Below are 9,708 nucleotides of genomic sequence, written 5' to 3' on the forward strand. Positions count from 1 at the left end.
TCAGGAAGGAGATAGGGCCCACATGTGTCTCGGTGTGTGTGTTCCTGCATGCGTGTGTGTATGTGTGGTGGTTACAGCCCCAATTAGTATCAAGGGGAGGAGCAAAGAATATGTTTTCCGAGGGACAAAGAGAAGTTGCAAAAGAGGGAAAAGTTAACAAAAGGTTTATTATGAACACTAACAGAACCCACCAAGGCCGAACACTGGTGCTGCCAAGTGGAGAGGCAGGGACCTTGGGGTTAAGGGGCAGCTGCTGCCTCTGAGAGCAGCCAAGGCTCCTGTTGCTTTGGTCTCTAATCACTCAAAATAGCATCAAGCTAAACACATCCACTGCCCTCCACACAGACACACACACACACAGAGACACAAACACACACCCACACAGGTGGACACACACACGTGTGTGCACACACAATTTATATGCTGGCACTTGTTTGCTAATAAGTGTGTTCCATTTCTCCAATGTGATTAATCCTGTTTGGCTTCTGCTCTGGGTTTTGTTTTTACTCACTTTGGATCACAGTTATTGTCAAATAAATGTGCCATGGTTTCAGAATACATGAACACAATCAGACATCTCTCCTCAAGGCCTTGTGGCTTTAATTCAAGTTTGTGTTGTTTTTCGGGATGAGGATTAAAATTTGAATTCTAAAACTGACATGAGAGAAAATCCAATCTCAAGCAGGCTTCAAAGTAAAAAAACTCTGTTGTCCGACGGCTCAAAGCTGTCAGTCACGTCTTCAAAATCATGTTAAATAAACTCAAAAGAGAAGTTTAATATCCAATAAATAAGTATTGCATACGTATCATCCGTAAAAATGCAGGGATCTATCACTCATCTGCTGTGGGGAGAGTGTGAGAGTGTGTGGGGACTGCATGCATTATGATCACACACACACACACACACACACACACACACACACACACACACACAATCACACGAACACACACATACAATCAGACACGCACACACGCACACACAAACACACGCACACACATACCCTCACAAACACTCACACACACCCACACCCAAACACACCCACAAACACATAAATACTCACACCACACACACACCCACACACACATATATAACATATAACAACATGAGTGTTTACAATAATTCACTAATGTTTAGTTCATATATTTTTTATTTGTTTATGGTGAACAAGTTATAATAAACATCCATAGCTACTGTAAACCACCCTAGCACATCAAATATATGTATATATATATATATATATATATATATATATATATATATATATATATATATATATATATATATATATATATATATCATAAGCTCTAATGGATTCCACCAACACCTACCTATATATATATATATTAGTGCTGTCAAGCGTTCAAAATATTTAATCGCGATTAATCACATTAATGTCATAGTTAACTCGCGATTATTCACAATTTTTTTTCTATTCTAAGTATCCCTTTATTTCGTGCTGCTGGCATTTTAGTGAGATCAGAGAGTGTTGAGAAGGACAGTAAGAAGAGAGACCTGCAGTGAATTCAACCCGGTCCACTTGACATCGGGTAGGCACAGTGTTAGGCCTACCGTAAAACTTCATTAGCCCAGGCTTTTATTTGTTTCAATCACTGAACTTTCGAACAAAACTCTTGGTCAGCAAAGACGGGAAATACTATAACATTTATTATTTAAACCAGTATGAATATTCCTACGGTACGAAGGCCTACACACATTACCAGGATATCGAATAACGCCTACACACACGCACACATACACGGTGGCGGAGTGGTAATCGGGAGAGTCGGTACAATTCCCGGTGGGCTGTTAACGTTTCGGGGCTTTCGGTCTGATTACTGCGGGATAACAATATTGCGTTTATAAAAGTTCCTTGCACCGCCGTCCGGCAGCCTGATCTGTGCGGCCGCAACCTCTCACTCACTCAACAGACGCAACACTCACAAACTGTCTACATCACAACCAAGTCGATTTTGTCTAGAGGGGAGTAACTGAGCAGCCCCTCCCGAAGTGGTACAGCCCAGGTGGGCCTTGAACTGCGATTGGTCAGAAAGACGTAACAGCTAATGACCACATTAAACTCTCGTGCAGGCTCGAACAGAGTGACCCACAAACACACACACAATTTTAAGGAGTTTTTCACCCGCTCCGTATCCTTGCTTGCCCCAACAAGTTTGTGCGGCGTGCTTGTTGTTTTGTTTCCGGTGTAAATCCGGAATGGTGTTGTAGTTTTTCTAACGTGACTAGTTGTTGCTAGACAACCCCTAGTTCCCCGCTTGTAAACTAAATAAGAACAACTTTCCATTTGTTCACTTGCTTTAATGAACGATAGCAATGAAATGACAATAATCAAACATGTCATGAGCAGCTAAAAGTGTGGTAGGTTTACATCTAAATAGTCATTAACTTTCTATTCCACTATGTGCAACAACATAGAGGACCGTAGTGCAATATTCCCCATCTCCCCCTGAGCCTTTAACACTCTAACACAAAGGCTGATTAAAAAAATACTACCAAACTAATGGTTGTACGCACCATGCTCCATAAAAACGAGCGGAAAGTCCAACACGAACAAAATGCCCACGGAACCCATTAAAGACTACCCCATAGCAAAATCCTTATGCCAGGCAGGCACACCGGCCTTCCAGGTGGACCGGCACAAGTCTGTCACCGGCAACACGTCGGGCGGCGGTGGGAGAGGGGCCATAGGGGACACAGAGGCTGGCGGCGGCGTACAAAGGACGCCCTGGGCCGGCACCATTGGCACGATAGAGGTGGGCTGCATCCCGCGCCGGGGAGAGCCTGAAGGTGGCAGTGCCGGTGGTGGAGTGGGCCCTGACTCCGTCACGGACCTTACTGGGCCGCCTCAAAGACCAGGCAGCTGTGGCGTTGCACTAAGTGCTGGTACAGCGATACGAGACGCCAGATCGTCACAGATCGATCGAGGTGGGGGCCGGTCGCTGTGGACCGGGTAGAACTTGCGCAGGAATCTGCGGTTCCGAGTTGAGACCCTGCCCAACCCGTCAATCTTGACCACGTACTGATCGTGCTGGCGCACCTCAACGACACTGCATGTCCTGTCTCACTTGTTAGGGTGAGGTCCCGTCTGGTTCTGTACGCAGACAAAGTCCCCCACCTCGAGAGATGGGAGGCGTTTGGTGTGCTCCGCCCAAGTGCCAGCTGTGCGGATGTGGCGTTTGCGGAGGGCCTCCTCCCTTGCCGTCAGCATCTCACGCCATGTTATGTGCGGCCTGTACCTCCCGGGGGGAATCGGGATGAAGTCACACATCGCCGGGGATAGCTTTGTCAGGGTCCAGCGTATTACTGTATTGGAGTATCGCCCTCTGCACAGCGTCGGTGTCGAGTTCGCCCTTCGGGCCTGTATTGTCATTGATGAGCCGCTTCATCGTCTTCACCCCGATCTCTGTGCGGCAGTTGCTGTCGGGGAAGGCCACCGATGAGAGGCGGTGGTGTACGCCCCATCTGCGAAGGAAAGACCTGGTCTCGGCGGAGGTGAACTCTGGCCCCCCGTCCGATCCAAGCTATTCTGGAGTCCCGTGCAAAGGCACGGCGTAGGTGGCATATGAGGTCTGCGGCGCCACCCGTCGACCTCGAGATGATTGGCCATTCGAATAGCGGTCAACCATCACAAGATAGTGTACACCCCTGTGCATGAAAAAGGGAGACTGCGTGTGGTGGGTCTCACAGAGCGCATGCTTGTTCAGTGCTTGGAAATCGACGGTGCGTCGTGGCTTGCCATTCTTCTTTGCGCAGATCACCATGCGGTGACACCACGTCACTGGCGTGCCAATGGGCACTTCTTCCAGCACGCCAAGACGAACATCCTGGTCAATGCCCGCTTTCACCTCACCTTGCCAGTGTATGGCGACTAGGATGGGGGTGTGGCAGGCGACTGGCGTTGCATTCTCATCGTGCATGAGACGATGCGGTGGACCAGACATCCTAGCAAGGGCTGGTGGGGACATGTATTGAATGTGCTCTGAGCATATAGTCCAAGTAGGTGTCTCCGTAGAGCTCCCTGTTAGCCTCCGTGGCCGGCATGGGGAGCACGTCGGAGATGTCTGCTTGGCTTTATCCAGATGTTTGATTATAAATAAGAACAACTTTCCATTCGTTCACTTGCTTTAATGAACGATAGCAGTGAAATGACAATAATCATACATGTCATGAGCAGCTAAAAGTGCTGGTAGGTTTACATCTAAATAGAGTCATTAACTTCGTGTTCCGCTATGTGCGACAACATAGAGGAACGTAGTGCAATATTCCCTATAAACATGTTTGTAAAATGTTTGTTTTGTATTTTTTCTTAGTTACAAGCGTTTGCAAACAGCATTGTTATGAGGCTTGAGGGTTGATGACCTAAGACGGCTCGGCCTGCCTGCCCCGGTACAGCCACCACCCACATCCGAACTTGTGCAGGTAAAAGGGTCATGAGGAAATCCAGAGAACCCTCAAGAAGATGTTACACAATAGCCGTAAGGCAAAAAACAAACCATGAAGAACAGTCACTTGCTTTTCTTACAATATCGCAAAATAAGTGTGTATTATTCAACAAATGAAAGGAAGGTGGTGCAAACATCTGTTATTTAAAATAAATGGAAACATTTTAAAACCATATACAATCATATTTATTTACAATGTTTATTTGCAAGCATTTACTCATAAACATAAATGTGTCCCTAATCTTCCAGACACGGCATCTGCCTTTGACAACTCTCCTGCGGGGACAAGCGACAGCATACCGTCTCGATCTCTGAATCCATTTTCCTGTAATTCTTTGCACAAGTGACGTACTTGAGCAGATACATAAATGTACGATTGCTGCGCAAATTGTTCCTGCTATCGTTATGTACCATACCACCCTTAACACCTCCGATCTCGTCAGATCTCGGAAGCTAAGCTGGGTCGGGCTTGGTTAGTACTTGGTTGGGAGACCTCCTGGAAGACCAGGTGCTGTAAGTAGTGAAAGGGTGACACAAAAAGATAAAAAATAAGAACACGCCAAATCTCGTAGGATCTCGGAAGCTAAGCAGGGTTGGGCCTGGTTACTACTTCGATGGGAGGCAGCCTGGGAATACCAGGTGCTGTAAGTGGTGTCGGGTGGTGGCCAATAGGTGTAACTCTTCCCTCTGGCCTTAACATCAATCCCGATGCCCCAGTGCAGTGACGGGACACTGTGCTGTGGAAGGCGCCGTCCTTCAGAGGAGACGTAAAACCGAGGTCTTGACTCATTGAGGTCATAAAAGATCTCAGTGAACTTATCGCAAAGAGTAAGGGTTTCCCCGGTATCCTGGCCCAACCAGGCTCATTCAATCTGGGCCCCTAATCATCCTTCTGTATAATTGGCTGACTCATTAATTCCCTCACTCTCCACCACAAGCTGGTGTCTGGTGAGCTTTCTGTTGCAGATTGGCTGCCGTGCATCACCCAAGTGGGTGCTACACACAGTGGTGGTTAGTGAGGTCTCCCCTTCACTGTGAAGCGTCTTTGAGTGTCTAGAAAAAGCGCTATATAAATTCAATCCATTATTAGTATGTATTATGCTGGCCAACACTCTTACGCTGATCGTTCTGTTCAACAACCAAAGATAGAACAATTCTAATCTAGGATATACAGTAACATCTCCCCGTTAACTATAAAAAAGGATGGGTTTATTGTAACACATTGTGTAGCAGCAGCAGAGAGAGGTCATGTTTCCCGAAGCTCCGCTAGGCATTGGAAAAAACTACTTAATTCATCGTTCAGATCTACTTTATCTTATTTTATTTCATGATCATAATACCTAACAGTATATAGTTTGTTTTCGTCGTCCTCCATCGCTCGATTCAACAATACATTTTGGCACTTTTTACTCCCGGATCAGACCGCAGAAAAAGCCTTGGACTTTCCTATCGCCAACATGCCTCTGTACTCGGATATCTCAGGCACGGAGACTGGGAAATGCACAGACTGCACCAAACTGCGACAGACGGTGGCTTTAATGGAAACGAGACTAGCAGCATTAGAAAAATGCAAAGGACCCCTACAGGATACAGTGCCGATGGGTGAGTTTGCTGAGCTCACTCAGATACAGCAAGATGATCAAAGCTACACTGTATCCTTCCCGAAGCTGGACAAGAGAGAGGCAGTTCCAGCTGCGTTTCACTGGCACAGAGTCGGCGCTAAGCCAAAACAACATACCAAAGTGAATCAACAAGATCACTCAACGCCAAATGCTAAACTACCCAAAGCTAAAGTTATCAGCCGGATTAGCCCGTCACTGAAATTAACCCTGCCACTGAAGAACCGGTTCCTGCCACTTCAAGAGTCCACGAACGAGCCTGCCACCCATGCACCCCTGAGCCCCGAGATGCGTCCGGACGGACAGTGCGGACAGAGATGGAACATGAACCAGTCGCCATGGAGGCGAGCTGCGCATGCCTCGGCCACCTGTGCACCCCTGACCCCTGAAATGTGTCCGGACAGACGGTACGGACAGACATGGAACAACCAGTCGCCACGGAGGCGGGCTGCACATGTGTCTGCCACCGTCCAACAAGGGCCCATCTCAGAGGAAGCAGATAAACCAGACACTCTGATTATAGGAGACTCAACCATCATGGATATAACCGGTAAGAAGATCAAAACATGCAACTTCCCATATGGAATGGTTAGTGATATCAACCATAAACTAGCCAAAATCATATTGGAAAACCCCAAAATCTCACAGATTATTGTGCATGCAGGATTTAATGATATTCAAAGAGAACAGTCAGAACTTCTGAAGAGGGATTACACTGATCTATTGGATACACTGGACAAAATACACATCAACTCATTCATCAGTGGACCCATACCAGCAGTTGACAGGGGAATAAACAGATTCAGTCGTCTACTTGCACTGAATACATGGCTTTCCAGAGTCTGCAATGAAAGAGGAAGGAGCTTTATTGACAATTTCAACTTATTCTGGGGGCGCAAATATCTTTTCAGAGCAGATGGCCTACACCCAAACAGGTTAGGCTCAAAACTGTTGAGGGACAATCTTCTCTACTCGCTTTACGCACAGGCCACAATCTTGCCATGGTCTGACGCACAGGCCACAATCAGAGCACAGGTGGAGAAGAAGCGAGACTACAGCCTCCCCCACACATCTACTCTGCCACTATCTGACACACAGATAGCAGACAGCCCACAGACCTTGAAGAGAGACAACAGCCCGCCCGACGTCATCAACACTGTGCCTTTCCCAATTGCTGATGCTGGCTTGACGAGGAACGGCCACCCCCCTCCTCTGCATTACAGACCAAAGACCTTGAAGAGAGACAACAGCCTGCCCGACACCATGGACACCGTGCCCTCCCCCATCGCCGATGCTGGCTTGGCGAGGAACGGCCACCCCCCTCCTCATCTCTCCCATAGCCACAACAACTCCAGCTCCACTGTCTCCTCCCTTTGCGATTTTCCAGCTGAATTTAAAACAGGAATATGTAGGCATCAAACTTGCATCTGTGTCAATGATAGCATCGCCAGGTCATTCCCACAGGCTGATAACACCAAAGCGGAGGGCGCCCCAGCCCCCCGCCCCCTGTACTGATAGTAGTCCTGAGTATTACTGAGACAAAAAAGGGTTCAGCCGTAGACAAAGTATAAAGGACGTTTCGCATAATCTGCTGAACCCAAGGTTGCCTATGTCAAAACATGGCAACTTTTGCATTCCTGCTGTAACCACTAAGAGAGTAAACAAAGGGAAACTTAGACACACTGCTAACCTCACAAATCTCATACATATTTCCTCCAAACCAAAAACAACCTTAAAGCCTATCAACAACACCATCAGGATGGGTCTACTTAATTTTAGGTCTCTTAATAACAAATCATTTTTAGTTAATGATTTTATTACCACCTCTAAACTGGATTTTATGTTTTTAACTGAAACATGGCTGGAACAAAATAACAGTGCAACCGTTCTGATGGAGACAGCTCCTCCCAACTATAACTTTTTTGATGCATGTAGATCTGGAAAAAGAGGTGGAGGGGTTGCTGTTATATTTAAAAATGATTTTCAGGGGAAACAGATGTTATTTGGTGATTTTCCATCATTCGAATACCTTTGTGCTGTATTGAAATGCTCCCCCAGAGTTCTCCTATTAATTATTTACAGGCCACCCACATACTCTGCAAATTTTTTCGATGAATTCACAGAATTATTGTCTAGCATCTCCACAGACTTTGACTGTGTAGTTATAACTGGTGACTTCAATTTTCATACTGATGATTTGAATGACAAGTGTGCAAAAAAACTTTTTACCATTTTGGACACATTTGAACTGTCCCAACATGTGAAAGAGACTACTCATTGTAAGGGCCACACTCTAGACCTGGTTATCACAAAGGGCCTCAATGTTTCTGATCTCTCTGTGACTGATCCTTCCTTGTCTGACCACTTTTGTGTTTTCTTTAATATATCTTTTATTCCCAACATACAGACAAAATCAAATACTGTCAAAAAACGGTATATCAATGAAGAATCGTATGCACTTTTTAGAAAGGCCATCTCCTTACTACCGCCTCTCAACCCATGTTCTGCTGATGATCTTGTAGAAAACTTTAATTTGAAAATTTTGAAAGTCATGGATGTCATTGCACCTTACAAGGTTAAAACGATTTCTGGAAAGCAAAAGGCACCCTGGAGAAAAGCTGCTTCTGTAACAGCACAGAAAAAAGAATGCAGGAAGGTTGAACGCATCTGGCGTAAAACAAAACTTCATATTCACCATGATATCTACAAAGAGAGCCTCCGTGCCTACAATTCAGACTTAAAAAGTGCTAGAGAAACATTTTTCTCCAATATCATTAAATCCAATAATAATAATGCAAAAACCCTATTTGCAACTGTTGACAGACTGACCAACCCCCCAACACAAATTCCACCTGATCTCCATTCCACGCAGAAATGCAATGAGTTTGCAGCTTTTTATACTGATAAAATTGAAGGCATCAGACGCGCCATCAATATCTCCACTTCAAACAAAAATGTTGGACTACCACCCTGTTCAGGCAAAAGTAACGTGGCAGGGATGGCATGCTTTAATGTTATTGACTCTAAAACTCTTGTGGAAACTGTTACACAACTAAAGCCATCCACCTGTTGCCTTGATTCTTTACCTACCAACCTCTTTAAGAATGTTTTTGACTGCCTAGCAATAGACATATTGCAGATAGTTAACAACTCTCTCCAGTCAGGCAACTTCCCAAAAGCCCTGAAAACTGCAGTTATTAAACCCCTTTTAAAAAAGCGGAGCCTAGATACCTCTATTATTAACAACTACAGACCAATATCAAATCTGCCCTTCATAAGTAAAATCATTGAGAAAGTTGTCCTCCAGCCACTTAATCACTTCCTGGCATCAACTGGTTGTTATGACACCTTCCAATCAGGATTTCGACCCCTGCACAGCACTGAGACCGCCCTCATTAAAGTTGTAAACGACATCCGTCTTAACACAGACTCTGGCAAAACCTCAAAACTAATGCTACTAGACCTCAGTGCTGCATTCGACACTGTAGACCATACAATACTTTTGGACAGGTTAGAAAACTGGGTGGGGCTTTCAGGCACAGTCTTAAATTGGTTCAGATCCTACCTACAAAATAGGAACTACTTTGTTTCCATCGGCGACTTTGTATCAGAATCAACCAACGTGATG

The 9,708-nt window shown here is 45.6% G+C and overlaps 1 pseudogene; it reads left to right on the forward strand.

Moving 5' to 3' along the window:
* The first annotated feature begins 4,863 nt into the window (after positions 1–4,863).
* LOC115552940 (uncharacterized) lies at positions 4,864–4,981 on the forward strand (annotated as a pseudogene).
* The last annotated feature ends 4,727 nt before the right edge of the window (positions 4,982–9,708 follow it).

This window comes from Gadus morhua, chromosome 10 (assembly GCF_902167405.1).
Source record: "Gadus morhua chromosome 10, gadMor3.0, whole genome shotgun sequence".
Taxonomy (NCBI): Eukaryota; Metazoa; Chordata; class Actinopteri; order Gadiformes; family Gadidae; genus Gadus; species Gadus morhua.